At 41.2% G+C, this 17,624-nt stretch overlaps 1 long non-coding RNA gene across 1 annotated transcript in view; it reads right to left on the bottom strand.

Annotated features, from left to right (window-relative positions):
- Positions 1 to 7,106: 7,106 nt before the first annotated feature.
- Positions 7,107 to 17,624, bottom strand: part of LOC111822131 (uncharacterized) — a 28,966-nt gene continuing 18,448 nt past the window's right edge. The window contains exon 3 of the long non-coding RNA XR_002825404.1: positions 7,107 to 7,441. This is a non-coding gene — a long non-coding RNA (uncharacterized LOC111822131). The remainder of the gene's footprint in view (positions 7,442 to 17,624) is intronic.

Genomic DNA, 17,624 nt, shown 5'->3' with positions numbered 1-17,624 from the left:
AAACCTGTTTATAATAATCTGAACAAAAACCTAACTCCATTTTGCATATGAACATAAAGGATCTTTTGCACTTTTGCAGTATCCACTGAGTTTTCAAAAAAATGCACTACTGTGTCAACTGAGAGAAAATCGCACTTTGTTTTGTTCAGAACTTCACCAAAAGTTCTTCACCATTTTAGAAAATTACATCACCATCAGCAAAACTGTTCATAGAATTTGAGCTGCCAATACAACACACCCAAATCTGCCAGTTTTCAACTGTCATATCCACAGTGATTGTCCACAGTGATGTCAGCATCTCCTTCATACATAGTACTAAGGTAGCACGCTCAAGTATTCATATGCAGAATTACATGTTTAGTGGTACATTACTTAACTTCTCCTATATCCTGTTGCCGTCAAGTCGATTCCGACTCATAGCGACCCCACAGGACAGAGTAGAACTGACCCCATCGGGTTCCCAAGGCTATAAATCTTTACAGAAACAGACTGCCACATCTTTCTCCCACAGAGAGGCTGGTGGGTTCGAACTGCCAACCTTCGGTTAGCAGCTGAGCGCTTTAACCACTGTACCACCAGGGCTCCTAGTATATACTACTGTGAGGACATATGTAGAGGTAGGCTATATTATCTATAAACCTCATTTCAGAATAATAACTAACTTGTTCTGAGAAGGGCACATGGCATCTTAAGAGGATGAACATTACTCGTCTTCTTGCTTCAGGCTATTTTTTTTTTTAAGCTTGACTCAAAACATCCTTTTCTAGGCTTTTTTTTGATACATCCTTTTCCAGCAACTTCCTTGAGCCAAATGGGACATGTCTGCTCCAGTGAATTCATTGTCGCATCTCAATCAGCTCATTTGGAATGGGCAGATTTCAACATGCCAGTGCAAAGAGAAACCCACACAACACCTGCACTGAACTAGTCCAACCTTCTCTGCATTTCTAAATTCACACGCCATAGATAACAGGTAAGCTGTCCTTTTCTTCCTCATTCCTCTTCTCCCCACCACCCTATAGCATCATCAGTGTGTTGACCTGCCTGGTCTTCTAGTACCTGCCACACAGTAGGATTGGAATAAAAGGGTTGAATGAATAAATGACTCTTGAAGGTATCTGTGCCAGAGGTGACACAAGACAAATGTAGAGAAGCAGGGATAGGACCCAAGAAGGGGTATGTGGGAAGGCTGCCTGCATTTTTAACCAGTTATGAGGACATCAATTTATTTTAACCCAAAAATACGGTTCATCAAATATTGTAGCTATTTGAAACATTTTGTACATTTCCATCCTGCCTCTTTCTTTACAGAAAAGAAGAATAAGGTTTCTTACCCAAGCACCTTCAGTTCACTCTTGCCTCTGGAAATGTTTCTGTTGCCATATTACCTCTGCACCCACTCAACCCTCCTTCCTGCACCTCCCAGAGGAAAGGGGTTCTCCTGCTTCCCAAGAAACTCCCCTCCCCTCCCTGCAGGAACTTGCTCTGACTCCTCTTGTGTAATACCAGTCTTGCCCTCCTTCTACAAAAATGTCCAGACCTTCCCTAGCCTACACCTTTATTTCTCCTATTCTGTTGTCTCTTTTCACTGCAAAATGTCTCACAGCAATAATGGTTACATTGTGTGCTCACATTACACCAGGCACTATGTTAACTAAAAAATATATACGTATATATGTGCGTGTGTGTTGTGTTCTATACAGGTAGTTGCCAACTTAGGACGTATTTGAGTTACGACCAACTGCACTTTACAACCGTCCATTTTTTTTTGTACATCTTATCGTTAGTAATGTGTACTGCATACAACGTTACAGTGTGTAATTTGCTGATGTTATCACTCTCAGATGTTCACTTGCAAATGTTCAATTTTATGATTTACCATTCAAAACACTGCCATATAGATTTTAGTTTACTGAACTGAATCGGGCATCAGTTGCTTGAAAACATGGACCCAAACGCTGATTGCTTTGCTAAAGTCTATAGGAAGATTCGGGAAGCAGTGAGATGTTACCATGAAATATATGAAGAAAAAAAGAAAAGGACCATACAGACAACTCTCACTAATTTTCTAACTAGAAACGCCATCCCCATTCCCAGGGATAATCCAGATGATCCAGAACCTTACACAAGTGGGGTTATAACCACAACTGACAAAATGCCAACATTATCCAACTCCTCTTCGTTGTCAGAGTGATTTTTTGTGATTTGTGTATTTTTTTACGTATGTATGTATTAAAATACATCTGTAAGTTTATATGTAATGTTTCCAACCCTCAAAGACAAATAAAGATGCGATTTATAAGGATACCGTAATAAAAGGCAATAATAATGGAAACTAAAGAAAAAAATGCGACATTTGACTTATGTCAGAACTGACTTATGACAGAGTTGTTGGAATGGAACCCCGTTGTAAGTCAGGGACTACTTGTATGTATATGGAATCCCTGAGTTGTGCATCTGGTTAACATACTCAGCTGCTAACTGAAAGGCTGGAGGTTCAAGTGCACTCAGAGGTGCTGTGAAAGAAAGGCCTGGCAATCTGCTTCTGAAAATTCAACCACTGAAAACCATAAGGAGCACAGTCCTACTTGGACACACATGGGGTTGCCATTGAGTTGGAACCAACTCAATGGCACCTGGAAAAAAATTATATATAGTTGTTGTTGTTAGTTGTCATCAAGTCAAGAGTAAAAGTAACTGCTCCATAGGGTTTTCAAAGCTGTGATATTTCAGGAGCAGACGGCCAGGACTGTCTTCCAGGGTGCCTCTGTGTGGGTGTGAACCACCAACCTTTTGACTAGCAGTCCAGTGCTTAACCATTTGCGCCACTCAGGCAGATATATGTATGTATGTACGTGTGTATGTATAATTTTTTTTTGTTTCATTTTCTTTTCACAACCAGCCTCTCAGATAATATTATTCCCATGTGACAATGAGGAATCTGGGAGGCTGAGAAGTTAAGAACCGTTCTTTCCTAAATCTCACAGCTAATGAGTGGAGCGTCAGGGTTCAGACACTCTACCCTGCTGCCTCCTGGGAGAACAGGTTATGGTCCTGGTCTCTGCTTCTCCCCTTTTCTCTCTCCTTAACCCCTTGTGATCTGACTTCTCTGCCTCATCCCTGAGAAGTTGCTTTCTTTAAGGTTAATCACCTCCTAATGATCAAATCTATTCTAGCATACCTTATTTTTAACAGCAAATTTTAATTCCTTGTTTTAACATGATTTTGTTTTAAACCGCTAACTCTATTAATGGTTCTTAATCCTGGCTGCATCTGGATCAGGCATGAAGATTTTAAAAATTTACATATATGTTTTTTAAACAGGTAAATACATCACCATGGTTTGCTATTTTGGAGGAACCAGCTCTGCCTGTGTTCTTTATCTTAATCGATGGTAACAGCGGCATCCTGTCCGTCACCCAAACTGGAAGGCTGAGTCATCTGTGTCTCCTTCACCACCACCCCTCCCCACTCCACAGTCACCACCGTCTGTTGATGACTTTTTTGAACTCCTTCTCAAATCTGTGCTCCTTCTGCTCACACTGGAACTGCCTTGGTTGAGCCTTCTTTCTCTCTCATGGGGCAGAAGGGGAAATGCAAGGACTTTAGAGTCAAATAGCCTGAGTTTGCATGCTGGCTGCTCCAGTCATTAATGGTGTAGTTTGGGGTTAGCTACTTAACCTCTCCGTACTTTAGTTTCCTCACTTGCAAAATGAAAATAGTTACACACTTCATGGGGCTATTGTGAGGATTTCTAGAGGAACTTTGTAAAATAAAAACCACTCTACAGAGGACATTCAAATGGCCACCAAACACATGAAAATGCTCAACATTATTAGCCATCAGAGAGATGCAAACTGAAACCAGAATGAAATACCATTTAACTCCCACAAGGATGGTGTCTTCCTTAGCTAGTGCTGCTATAACAGAAATATCACAAGTGAGTGGTATTGACAAAAATAAATTTATTTTCTCACAGTTAGGAGGCTAAAAGTCCCAACTCAGGGTGCTGGCTCTAGGGGAAGGCTTTCTCTGTCAGCTCTGGGGGAAGGTCCTTATCTCTTTAAGCTTCTGCTCCTCGATAATCTCCATGTGGTTTGGCATCCATCTTCCCCATCTCTGCTTACTTGCTTCATTGCTTGCTCAGTCTACTCTTTTTATATCTCAAAAGAGATTGACTTAAAACACATCCTATACTAATACTACCTCATTAGCATAACAAAGAAAACCCATTCCCAAACGGGATTATAACCAAGGTATACAGGTTAGGATTATACAATACATATTTTTGTGGGACACAATTAGATTCATAACAGATGGCTAAGATTAAAAAAAAGAAGAAGAAAGAAAATAAATGCTGGCAAGGATGTGGAGAAATTGGAATCCTTGTTCATTGCCAGTGGGAATGCAAAATGGTATAGCTGTTGTGGAAGACAGTGTGGTGATTCCTCAAAAAACTAAAAGTAGAACTACCATATGACCCAGCAATTGCACTGTTAGCAATATACCCAAGGGACTTGAAAGCAGTGATGTGAAGAGACATATGTACACCAACGTTCATTGCAGCATTAGTCACAATAGCCAAAAGGTGAAAACAACCTAAATGCCCATCAATGGATGAATGGATAAACAAAATGTGGTACATACATACAATAGAATACTACTCAGACAGTATCAAAGTCTTGATACTTGCTACAACATGGATGGAGCTTGAAAACATTATGCTGAGTGAAATAAGTCAATCACAAAAGGACAAATATTGTATGATCTCACTTTATGTATTTACCTGTTCTTGTCCTTTTATATGAGACCGAAGTTTAATAGTGGTTACCAGGGGTGGGAGGGAGCGGGCAGGGGAGATTATTGCTTATGGAGCACTAAGTTTGTTTACGGTGATGGAAAAATTACATTGATTAAAGGTAGGGCTGTACAGTTGATTAATGTAATTGATGTAGGTTGTACCTTGTAAAAAGTTGAAGTGGCAAAAGTTGTGTGATAAATGTATTTACAACAAGACAAAAAAAAAAAAAAGAGTAGTTGCTGAAGCTGCTTATGTACAACCAAAAATTTCACGGGATTTGGTTTCTTGGTTTGGAGGTTTAGGATCACGGTGTCATGGGACATCCCAGTTAATTGGCCTAATATTGTGTTTAGTGCTTCTGCTCTGTCTCCTAGTATGTTTCATAGTGCCTGGGGTCTTAAAACTTGCAAGTGGCCATCCAAAGCACAACAGTTGGTCTCTATTTGCCTGGAACAAGAGAGGAAGAAAGAGAGTCATGAATAGAAGGAAGAAATGGAATGTGTGGCTAATAACCTCCATGCTCAAATGCCTCCTTTGCCATGGGACCAGAAGAACTGGATGGTGATCAAAGACTCTATAGAAGAATTCTGATCAAAATAGGGAAAATTCAGAATAGAATTTCAAATTATCATGGACTCCAGACTTTCTGGAGCCATAGAGGCTGGATGACCCCTGAAACTACTGCCCTAAAATAATCTTTAAACCTTATACCAAAAATATCCCCTGAAGTCTTCTTAAAACCAAACAACAGTTTAGCTTAACTAGTAAAGAATATCTGTCTTGAGCATTGTGCTCTTTTAAGAACTATCTATATGGGATCAAACTGACAACAGCAACTCGAAAGATTAGATAGGATCCTTTAGGGGCAGTGAGTTTATGTTAATGGGGGAGGAACAACTCAGAATAGGAGGGTAAGAATGGTTGCACAACTTGAATGTAATCAATGTCACTGAATTGCACATGTGGAAATTGTTGAAGCTGATGTATGTTTGGCTGTGTATATTCTCAACAACAAAAAATAAATTATAAAAAAAAAAAACCTCAACAAATAAAAATATTTGTAACCAGGATTCATTTCTTTCCTTAGGTCCCAATATAGTATCACATAAAAAAGAAAACAAACCCAAACTCAAAAGTTTTAAACAATAAATGCAAGCTTTTACTAAAGTCTCTCTGTTTTTGTTTTAGCAGACCTGCTTCTACTACCCCTTCTTCTAGTATCTCTAATTGTCTACTGTGGCACCACCCCCTCCTTCACTCTCAGTTCCTGCTCTGTATCTCTGCCTGCAGGGGTGAAGTACATGACTCACATCACATTCCCCTAGTCATGTGACTAGTTCAGGAATGGACATGTGACTGAATCAGAGCCAATGAGACTTAAAGAGACTTTTTCTGGGACTGTTGGAAGAGGCATGCTTTCTTTTTCTACTGGACTTGAGATTTAAGCTCTGCCCATCTGGGCTCTTGTCATGTTAGAGAAGAAAACCAACACAGCAGAAGACAGAGTCAAAAGACACTGAACTCTGACCACGTTGCTTGAGATCCTGTATCAAGCTGTACTTGAATCAAGATAATCATGCTATCTGATAAGTGTTTTAGTTACACGGGCCACAAATTCCCTTTTTTTCTTTAGACACTTTACTTATGTTTTCTGTTTCTTGTGACCAAAAGAATTTTCTACCTGATTCAAGTGAACTACCAGCAAAGCTGGGGGAGGCAAAAATAAATACATAAACCCACTGCTGTCAAGTCGATTCTGACTCATAACGACCCTATAGGACAGAGTAGAACAAGCCAAGCACACGTTCTAAAAATTCTTATCACATTTCTTTTTCCCCACAGTCTCATATAGCACCATTACTACTTTCAATCTCTCTTTTGTCTACTGATCCCAACAAAATATTCTAGTCCTCTCTGACTAACTACCCTCCCAATCGACCAACGCTCTTTCTTACATAATTCTGTTTAAATCTCACACATCTTCCAAATCTCCCATACATCTGTTACACCAGTAAGCACAAAAAGGGGCCCTGGGCTTAGCACTACAAATACTGAGTTTTCGTTAGACAGCAGGGGCAAGTGAAAGGCTGAGGACATGGGGATTTTGGTATTTTTGCCCCTCTTGTCTTAGTAAATTCTAACTGAAACTAAGTTACGTGAGCACCAGAAAAAGACCGGTGGTTGCGGGGGATCAAGGGGAGGCGAGAAGGATAAATAGGTTAATGGTGGTGGAATGATTTGGAAAAGGATTGCGAGAATGGTCGCACAACTTGAAGAATGTAATCAGTGTCACTGAATTGTACATGTAGAAATTGTTGAGATGGTGTATGTTTTGTTATACATATTTTCACCACAACAAAATTTTTAAAAAGACAGAAAGACCCTATTTTCCCAAACAAAATCACAATCACAACGTATCTATTTGGAGAACACAACTCAATCCATACCAGTCTCTTTATATTTCCTCCATGTTTCTGTCCTCTGGGAAATAGAGGGTTTATTGAACCTCTTGCTTCAACCTGAATTCTGGTATAACAAGAGTAACATTTCTGAAATATATTAATGGGCTTTCCTCTTTTGCATCTTCACATGCATTGTCTTTTCTCTACTCAGCCAGAGCCATACATCTGTCTGGGGCTCCTAGGTGGGGAGAAGGAAGAAAGGATTTTTCAACAATTGTGTAAAGAGAAAAAAAGACCCAGTATTCAGTCTCTGACATGCAAAAATATGAATTTTGGAGTCTGCAGCAACCCACAATAGAACCTGAAAACCAGACGTTGTCAAGGGAAAAGGATTTTCTAAATGGCTTTATGTTCTTTAACAATCAAGAAACAGATCAGGTGACCTCGGGTCTGGGAAGCTCAATTTCTTCCACACCACAGGGAGAATGTGGCTCTGACTTTTCCCCTAGGACATGAGGCTTCCTGCCTAAGGGGAAAGGACCCGGAGAAAGTGAAAATCCCAAAGGCCACCCCGAGCCTGCCACTGGTGAGTGTTCAATAGCTGTTTGTCCATCTGCACTGAAAACACTCAGAGGTGAGGGCACAATGAGGAGCCTTTCCCATCCTGGTACCGTTAGCATTTGGGTTAAATTTCCCCTAACTGAAGTGTGAATTCAATAAATCAGAAGAACTCAAGACAGATAATTCACCCAGAAGCTCAGCTCCGTACTCGGAAATAGAAAAATGGGTCAAATTCATGACCACTTTGTACGCATAGTGTGTATTTGTTTCTGGTCGTTTTTGCTGCAGCTCTGACCCAACTCAATGATAATATTCTGAAGAAATACACCTTATTTCTTTTCCAGAGCCGCATCTGTGATATGGAAAATGAGGCCAGAAGGTCACTGTGTTGTACCCCAATACTGAAAGAGTGCCGAGCATGGACCAAACTAGCCCTCTGGGCCCAGTTACCTCGACCAGCAAGACCCCAGTAGCTTCAAGCAGGCTGACTGCTCCCAGCTCCCTCTACACAAGAGACTAGTGTGAACTTGTGTCTTCAGAAGTTTTACTGGACGCACAAAGGAGTATCAATAACATAAATCCATTACAACTAAAGTACCTTTCTGGATGGAAGGGAAAAAACTTCAGAATAACAGGATAATCGACTAGATGAAAAGATCAGATTAGGAAAATGGGTCAAATCAACTCAAAATAAATGATGAAGCCAGTGTTATTCATTTAAAATATTTGTTGAGCGCCTACTATGTACTATATGCCAGGATAAAAGATGTACTCAGTCAGGCTCCTAATTGCCCCAGCCACCCCGTCCCCACACAGGGCTGCTGAATACATACAGCAGAGTACAGGCAGCTCAGTGTGCACTGCACAGATCTAGGGGGCGCCATTCACACTGGCTACCATGTGAAATCAAAAGAAAATCAAGAAATAAACGACGTATTGCATTGGACAAATCTGCTGCAAAAGACTTCTTTAAAGTGCTAAAAAGCAAAGATGTCACTTTGATGACTAAGGTTTGCCTCACCCAAGCCATGGTATTTTCAATTGCCTCATACGCCTGTGAAAGCTGGTCAATAAAAATGGAAGAGCAAAGAAGACACATTTGAATTGTGGTGTTGGCGAAGAATATTGAATGTACCATGGACTGCCAGAAGAATGAAGAAATCTGTCTTGGAGGAAGTACAGCCAGAATGCTCCTGAGAAGTGCGGATGGCTACACTTTGTCTCGCTTAATTTGGACATGTTATCAGGAGGGACCAGTCCCTGGAGAAGGACATCATGCTTGGTAAAGTAGAGGGTCAGAGAAAAAGAGGAAGACTCTCAATGACATGGACTGACACAGTGGCTGAAACAATGGGCTCAAGCAAAAACAACGATGTGAGGATGGCGCAGGACTCAGCAATATTTTGTTCTGTCACAGGGTAGCTCAGAATAGGAGCCAATTCAAAAGCACCCAACAACAGAACCATGTTAATGGTGCTCCTTGAAGTCTGCAACACTGTGGCCCTGCCAAATAAAAACCCAGACTGGTTGCCATAGAGTCTATTCCGACTCATAGCAACCCCATGTGTCACAGAGTAGAACTGCTCCATAGGGTTTTATTGACTGTAATCTTTTCAGAAGCAGATCGCCAGGCCTTTCTTCCGAGGCACTGCTGGGTGGGTCTGACCTGCCTATCTTTAGGTAAGTAGTCTAGTGCAAACCATCTGTGCCACCCAGAGGCATCCATGTTCCTGTTGGTGGCAGATCTGAAAAGAAACGATTATATGTAACAGGTGCAGGAATAAAGGTATGTGCAAGGGGTCATGGGAACCTGGTCAAATAATAAAATAGCTCTATCCATCCTACTTGACCCACTGCTTCCCCCAAGCTGAGGAAGCAGCAGGCCCAGGGTTCAGATGCCTCTGGCATTCCGCATGCCGCATTCTTGTGCGTCAGGAAGCGCTTTTGGAAAGCAGTTACTACTAGATCAGAGAGTGGTTTCTTGGCGCCCAGGCCCACCAAGCACAGATCGTGGGCAGTAGCGAGGCAGCAGGTGTGGCGCTGACCTTAGATGCTCCCCATCCCATGGAGCAGGTGACATGAATCCACAAGGGTTGATTCTCCCTTTGGCTCTTTCTTCCCAGGAAGCTGCAACTGACTGGCAAGAGTTAAACAGTAAAACCAAAAGGTGGTGCAAAAACAAATTTTTAATCCCTTTTGTGATTTCTCCTTGTTTCCTAGAGAAGAAACCTCAGTGCCAAGTTCATCAGAGCTTTACGAGCATCTCTATTCTTGCCAAAGGGACTAAGAACGACACGTGGCTTCAGCTGCCTTGGTTGACGCTCATGTGACACATGGAAGAGTCCCACTTCAATGACCCCAGCCATCTGGAACAATGTATCTGAAACTAGTACCTTCTGAAATCAGGTCATATTTATTATCTGCTGCAAAGGACTTCTTTAAAGTGCTAAAAAGCAAAGATGTCACTTTGAGGACTAAGGTGTACCTTGACCCAAGCCATGATGTTTTCAATAGTCGCATACGCATACGAAAGCTGGACAATGAAAAAGGAAGACCCAAGAATTGACACATTTGAATTGTGGTGTTGGCGAAGAATATTGAATATACCAAGGATTGTCAGAAGAGCAAACAAACAAACAAGTCACAGTGCAGATATTTTCACTCCTGATTTATAATTAGCTGCTTTAAGCATCAAAGTGAACACATTACACAGATAGAAAAGAAAGTAACTAACAGAAGTCAAGCAAGAAATAAAAAGCTGTTACCAGAAAAGACTATTTTTTATGTGAGATTATTAAATAACTGAATAATAATTTTAAATAAAGAAATATAATAACAACAACAATAATAACCACCATCTCTTGAGTCCTTTCTATGCTCCAGGCACTGTGCATTGCTTTACTTAATCCTCACAACAGTCCTGTGAGGTAGGCAGTGTTCCACCTAACTAGCAGATGGGAAATTGAGGCTCAGAGAGGTCAAGTAGCTTATCCAAGGAATACACAGTAGCAAATGCTGTGACCGAAATTCAAACCCAGGTTTTTCTGACCCCAGAGCTTATTCTCTTCATCACTATGAATAATTGATATTGATTGACTAAAACTAAAGCTTGCCATGGATAAATATTGATTAAATACAACTATAAAAACAAGACAAAAGACCTGTTGCCGTCGAGTCGACTCTGCCCCACAGGGTTTCCAAGGCTGTGATCTTTATAGAAGCAGACTGCCACATCTTTCTCCCACAGAGTAGCAAGTGGGTTTGAAGAGCTGAACTTTCGGTTCGTGCCAAGCGCTTAACCACTGTGCCACCAGGGGTGCTTTGGCACCTGCTACAAAGTGTTTTTTCTCAGCGCCATCCTGGGATCCTCCATGCTCCGCAGAGAAACCCAGGAAGTGAGTAGTGCCATGTCTTCTTTTCGAAACCAGTCTGAATTGTGTCTTTCAGCCTTCCTGCATCCTGAGAACAGCAAGCTTCAAAAGCCTGGAATATGATCAAGCAGAAGACTGTCGTGGGGGATAAAACGGGAATAGTAAAGCAAGGAAGAGGCATGGGTGATCAGGGCTAGAAAGTGGGCACCTAGATCAAGACAAAGCTCAGACGTGAACCCTCTTCTCGCCTGGGCTCTGGTTACCTCTTTTGGTCATCATGGGTATTAAAAACTGTGATCACAGTGATGGGGAGGTTGGGGAGAATTTATTTCTATGGGTTTCAGAGGCACTGTGCTTAGTACCTTACATATTTTATTTAACCCTCAGAACAACCCTATGCAGTTGATATGCTTATCCTTGTTCCTCAGATGAGGAAGTTGAGGTCCAGTCAGGTTAAGTAACTTGACCAAACTCACACAGCTAGCAAGTAGGGCTTCCAACTCATAGCTCTCTACTTTGAAAGTTCATGCTCAAAGCCACTCGGAGCTGAACCCTCGTAATAGCTACCTAGAACGTTATCAGGCTTTATCACTAAGAGACACAGTTGAGGTGATCTAGCCCAGCGCTGTCCAGTGGAAATATAATGTGAGCCATATAAGCAATTTTAAATCTTTTAGTAGCCACATTATAAAAAGTTAAAAAAAAGATGAAAATAATTTTAATAATATAATAATACATTTTATTTAACCTAATATATCTAAAATATTATCACTTTAGCAAGTAATCAATATGAAAAATTATTGAGATATTTTACAGTCTCTTTTTCATACTAAGTCTTTGAAATATGGCATGTGTTTTATACTTACAGCATATCTCAATTTGGATGCTAAATTTTCAACAAAGTGGGAATATCTTGTGTTGTTGTTAGGTGCTGCGGAGTCGTTTCAACTCACAGCAACCCCATGTGACAGAGTAGAACTGTCCCATAGAGTTTCCTGGACTGTAATCTTTACAGAAGCAGATTGCCAGGTCTTTCTCCTGCAGAGCCACTGGGTGGGTTCGAACCACTGACCTTTCAGTCAGCAGCCGAGCGCTTAACCATTGCACCATCAGGACTCTTTAAGTGAAATAGTCCTACCAAAACAATAAAGTTGTGTTTAATGGGAAACTAGTTGTTTACACTGCTTTAGTTTCTATTTAACTTTAAATAAAATTAAAAATTCAGTTCCTCAATCACACTAGCCATATTTCAAAGGCTCAGTAACCACATGTGGCTGGTGGCTATTGGACAGTGTAGATCTAGACCAAATCTCCTAGACTAACGGATCAAGAAACCCAAGCCCAGAGAGATTAAGTAACTTGCTTGGGGTTGCTACTAACTAGTAAGTGAGCCAGGGCAACTCCCAAGCCTCCCAACACTAACCTTTTCACCATACCCTGTATAGTGAGGCACTATTGAACTGATGGGTTTCTCTGATTGATTTGCTGGCTCTTTTTGGATCATCCCTCAAACTGATCACATTCTCATCCCAGCCCCCTCCATGCTTGGACCAACTCTCCATGGTTATACCTGCATCCTCACCATGATTTAGTCTATAAACCTCAACCACTGAGCAGCCCTACTCACAGAAATAGCTAGAGGTATGAACAAAAAGTTTGTTAAAATATATGACTAACTGACTCAAACTTAGTCAATTTACACTATTTCCAGGGACATTTTAATATACCAAAAAAAAATTTTTTTTAATATACCACCATTCTCAAATGAAAAGAAGGGGGTGCATTTCTGTTCTTAGCATTATTCAATGGGTGGAAAAATGAAATGCTAAGAAGTTGGACAGTTTACCTAAACATTGCTCAAAGATTCAGAAGCAGAACACTTTCTCTTCTGCTTTGGGTTTATCTTTCTAAGTCATAGCACTTCTCTTAGGTTATCTGCATTTTCCAAATAGGTAACAAGGTCTGAATTTAAGGCAGAAAAGACTGATGTGTAATGGCCCAACAGCAGATATTTTATCATACAAACAAAAGTCAAGGTAAAACCAATGTTTTTAATCCAAGCTACCACGCATGTTAATAACAAGGCAATGCAGAAATAATGCAAAAGACAACAGACACAGTAACATCTATAGAGACTAACCTTTTACATTGATTTGTGGGGAGTCCTGAGTAATATGACACTCAACAGGAGCAATATCGTGGAGTTTAGGGAGCCCTGAAATTGATTTATGTCTTAGCACGTCTTAGAACCCGTTTTTGTAGACAATGGTAGAATTTATACTACTCTTCACTGATTATAGCCATGGACTCCTAAGCCTTGAAATATGTATGTAGAGAGAACCATCATTCCTCAGGAAGCAGATATGCTGATGGAGAGCTGGAATTTTCCTGCTGAATCAGGGAACTCATATCATGAACCTTGGGAGAATCCAAGCAAATGAATAAGATGGGGAAAATGAGGGGCCCCCCCAAAAATGCCTTGAAAAAATCAGAAAAGGAATGCAACATTTTTTCTCTTCTAGGTTTTGGTTTTAAGGTCAAGTTGCTGCTCTGCTGGTATTTAGTATATTGATGTGGTGTGCTATCATCTACCACCCCAATATCCAAAATTTATGGATTTGTCCTTCAGTTGCTCAGAATAGGAGCACTTCAAGATCTAGTCAGAGAATGGCACCTGCAACTGTCTGCACAGCTTCTATCCAAAATTTAAGTGGAGAATTGATAGCAAATGAAAATAACTTCCATCCATATTTAGAGGGTAATCTACAAGCCGTCCATGGGTTGATTGTTAGACCACTGGAAGGTCTCATACTTTGATTATGTTAAGTTAGCCCCTACTCAAATTCCTCTAAGGAGCCCTAATGGTACAGTGGTTAAGTGCTTGGCTGCTAATTGAAAGGTCGGTGGTTTAAACCCACCAACTGCTCTAAGGGAGAAAGATGTGGCAGTCTGCTTCGTAAAGACTACAGCCTAGGAAACCCTATGGGGCAGTTCTACTCTGTCCTATATGGTCACTGTGAGTCGGAATCTACTCAATGACAAACAACAACAAATTGCTCTCACTGAATCACGAAGTAATATCAGACCCTCAACTTTTACTGTTGGTTTCTTACAGAGTCCTGTCCACTTTTCCTGCCTTTGTGCAAAACTGTTGAGGACCTTGTCTACTACATCCCCCATTGATTCCTAATGCTCCACATGAGACAGGGAAAACTTTTTGCTCTTTTTGAGGAATTGGGATGATTTTTGGCTCTTTTTGAGGAATTGCGACGTGCCCTACATTGGGGCACAGTGGAACGTGCATGGGCTTTGGAGTCCATCGGACCCGGTTTAGAATCTTGGCTGTGGCACTTACAGAACGCATGGCAATGGGCAAGTTATTTAACCTAAGTGTCACAATCCTCGTCTATAATATAGTGAGGTAATAATGCCTTACATGGCTATTCTAAGGACTGTTGCTAAATGAATTGTTGAACATATTAAAGAAAATACCAATAAATGTTAGCTTAAATTCTTCCCTTCCCCCCTTCAGATGATGAAATCTGTGCAACTTGTCATATTTCCCTTTTTGCCTTGCTGCCAGGAAATTCCTGGCTGTGGGAGTGGGACGGGGGAGAATTCCCTCATATCACTGAGATCACCAGTTTCCACGTAAGAACTAAGTTTCTTAGGGACATGGAGAATAAGAGGGCAGTGGGGCCTCCTTGGAGCCCTGGTGGTAGTGGTTAAGAGCTACAGTGGCTAACCAAAAGGTCAGCAGTTCAAATCCCCCAGCTGCTCCTTGAAAACCCTATGGGACAGTTCTGCCCTGTCCTATAGGGTCGCTATGAGTTGGAACAGACTCGTCGGCAATGGGTTTTTTTGTTTGTTTGTTTTTTGGGGACTTCCTTAATTGATGGTCCCCAGATAACTTGAAGGCAGAGTGACTGCCAACAGTAGGTCACCAGGAATCTTGTTTTTTTTCACAGAATCATCTCAAGCTGGAATCTACCTTAGAGGTGGTCTAGTGAAAAGATGGTCTTAGTACCCTGCTCTAAAGGAGAGCCTTTTCCTTTGTAAGAAACAGAAACTTTCTCAAACTTGCCCAAGAAAAGGGGAGGGGAAGTAATCATAAATATACAGTGAGCTTCATGGGAATCTAAGAACAGGAAAGTAGTCGGTAATGGTTCTCTCTCTCTCTCGCCCTATCTCTCCCCTTCCTGCCCTCCCTCCTCTCTCTCAGCTATCTGATCTCATTTATCTGTTCTTCTCTCTGCACATCTGCTTCATTCTCTTCTAACAACCACTTCCTCCACTTCACCTTGTTCATGGCTATTACGGCCACCATAGCCCCTGAGTTTACAAGACCTTTCAGCTTAGTTCCCGTGGCTGATTCAGCCTCTCAGTATCCCAATTTCTCATTCCTAGTAGAGGCATCCGATTTGTCCCATTCATCTTTTTGCCCAGCTTGATCCAATCATTTGTGGCAGCATATGGGGGGCAGGATATGTAGGAGCAGAAGCTGTAGGACTGTGGGTGGGGGCACAGGTATTGCTTAATGCCCTGTTATGGATTGAATTGTGTCCCTAAAAAATACGTGTTGTAGATCCTAACCTCTATGCTTGTGGTTATAATACCATTTGGGAATGAGCTGTCTTTTTTATGTTAATGAGGCAGGATCAGTGTAGGGTGTATCTTGAGTCAATCTCTTTTGAGACATAAAAGAGATTAAATAAGCAAGTGAGGAAGCAGAGATGGGGGGAGAGAGATGCCAAGCCACATGATGATCACCCAGGAGCAGAAGTTCAAAGAGACAAGGACTTTTCTCCAGAGCCTACCGAAAGAGAAAGCCTTCCCCTACAGCCGGTGCTAGATAACTAAGACATGTCCCCATTTATACAAGTAAAAGAAACCAGGCTCAAATTGGCTTGAGAAAAAGGGAGAGAGACTATTGGCTTATCTGATTGATGTGCCCAGCAGTCTATCTAGTTTTAGGTCCAAGGATATTACCATATCGTGCCTCTGACATATTTCTCTCATACCTTAGCTCAGGCTTCCTCCAGGTTAAACATCATACTCAGGCTGATTCTCTTCATGTGGTGGATCAAGGCTGCTCTAGTTTTATATCCTACCAGTAGAAAAATCTCCGCAAAAAATGAAACTCCTTGTCTTAGTTATCTAGTGCTGCTATAACAGAAATACCACGAGTGGGTGGCTTTAACAAGCAGGAATTTATTTTCTCACAGTTTAGGAGGCCAGAAGTCCAAATCAGGGTGCCAGCTCTAGGGGAAGGCTCTCTCTCTCTCTCCACTCAGAGGGAAGATCCTTGTCTCTCTTCAGCTTCTATTCCTAGGTTCCTTGGTGATCATGTGGCTTGTATCTTCCCTTCCATTTGTGCTTCTTGCTTAATCTGTTGTTTTATATCTCAAAAGAGACTGAGACATAAAAGGCACACCCTACACTAATACTGCTTAATTAACATAACAAAGAAACCGTTTCCCAAATGGGATTATAAGCACAGGTATAAAAACCAAAAAAAAGAAAAAACCCATTGCAGTCAAGTTGATTCCAACTCGTAGCAACCCTATAGAATAGAGTAGAACTGCCCCATAGGGTTTCCAACGAGCGGCTGGTGGATTCGAATTGTCGACCTTTTGGTTAGCAGCCAAGCTCTTTAACCACTTCGCCACCAGGGCTCCAAACCACAGGTATAATGATTAAGGTTTACAACACATATTTTTTTAAATTTTTTTATTGTACTTCAGGTGAAGGCTTACAAAACAAATAGTTTCTCATGAAACAGAAGTACACATGTTGTTCTATGACATTGGCTAACAACCCCACAACATATCAACCCTCTTAACTTCTCAAACTCTTTTTTTTTTTTTGGTGAAAATACACATAGCCAAAGATACACCATTTCAAATACAACACATATTTTTGAGAAACACAATTCAATCTAAAACACTCCTTTCCAATAAATGGAATTGACTGTCCCTGGGTTGGCCTGGATCACTGCAGCCAGGGGGATGAAGTACTTTGCAACCAAAGCCTTTGAGCTTCGGAAATACGGGTCACCATATTCAAACAACATGGAATTAGAGAGAGTGGGATTATCTCCAAAGGAACTTTCAGGTGCTGTTACCAGATGAAGTGGAATAAACATCAGATGCCCCCTAGAGGGGCCGCAGAGACAAAGCTGTGGGTTCAGTGGCTTACAAAATGGGTCTGAATGCAAGGCATTCAGCGAATGTTGATACCATTTCTCCCTTCATCACCACATCACCTCTGCTAAATGATAGTCCAGCCTCTCCTTCAATAATTCACCACCTCCTGAAGCATCCTCCTCCCCAATTCCATTAAAAGACACAGAATTCTTCCTCAAGATGACTCAAAATCTGCCTACTGGAAGTGTCCAATAGTGTCCTCATTCTGCTCTCCCTCTGCCACATGTTGTTAGGTCTTCAAATACTCAGACAGCAATCTGATCTCCTCTCAAAAGATTTCTCT

This window comes from Trichechus manatus, unplaced genomic scaffold, assembly GCF_000243295.1.
Source record: "Trichechus manatus latirostris isolate Lorelei unplaced genomic scaffold, TriManLat1.0 scaffold00132, whole genome shotgun sequence".
Classification (NCBI taxonomy): Eukaryota; Metazoa; Chordata; class Mammalia; order Sirenia; family Trichechidae; genus Trichechus; species Trichechus manatus.
Note: the sequence above shows the minus strand (reverse complement) of the source record. Positions and strands in the feature narration are given on the sequence as shown.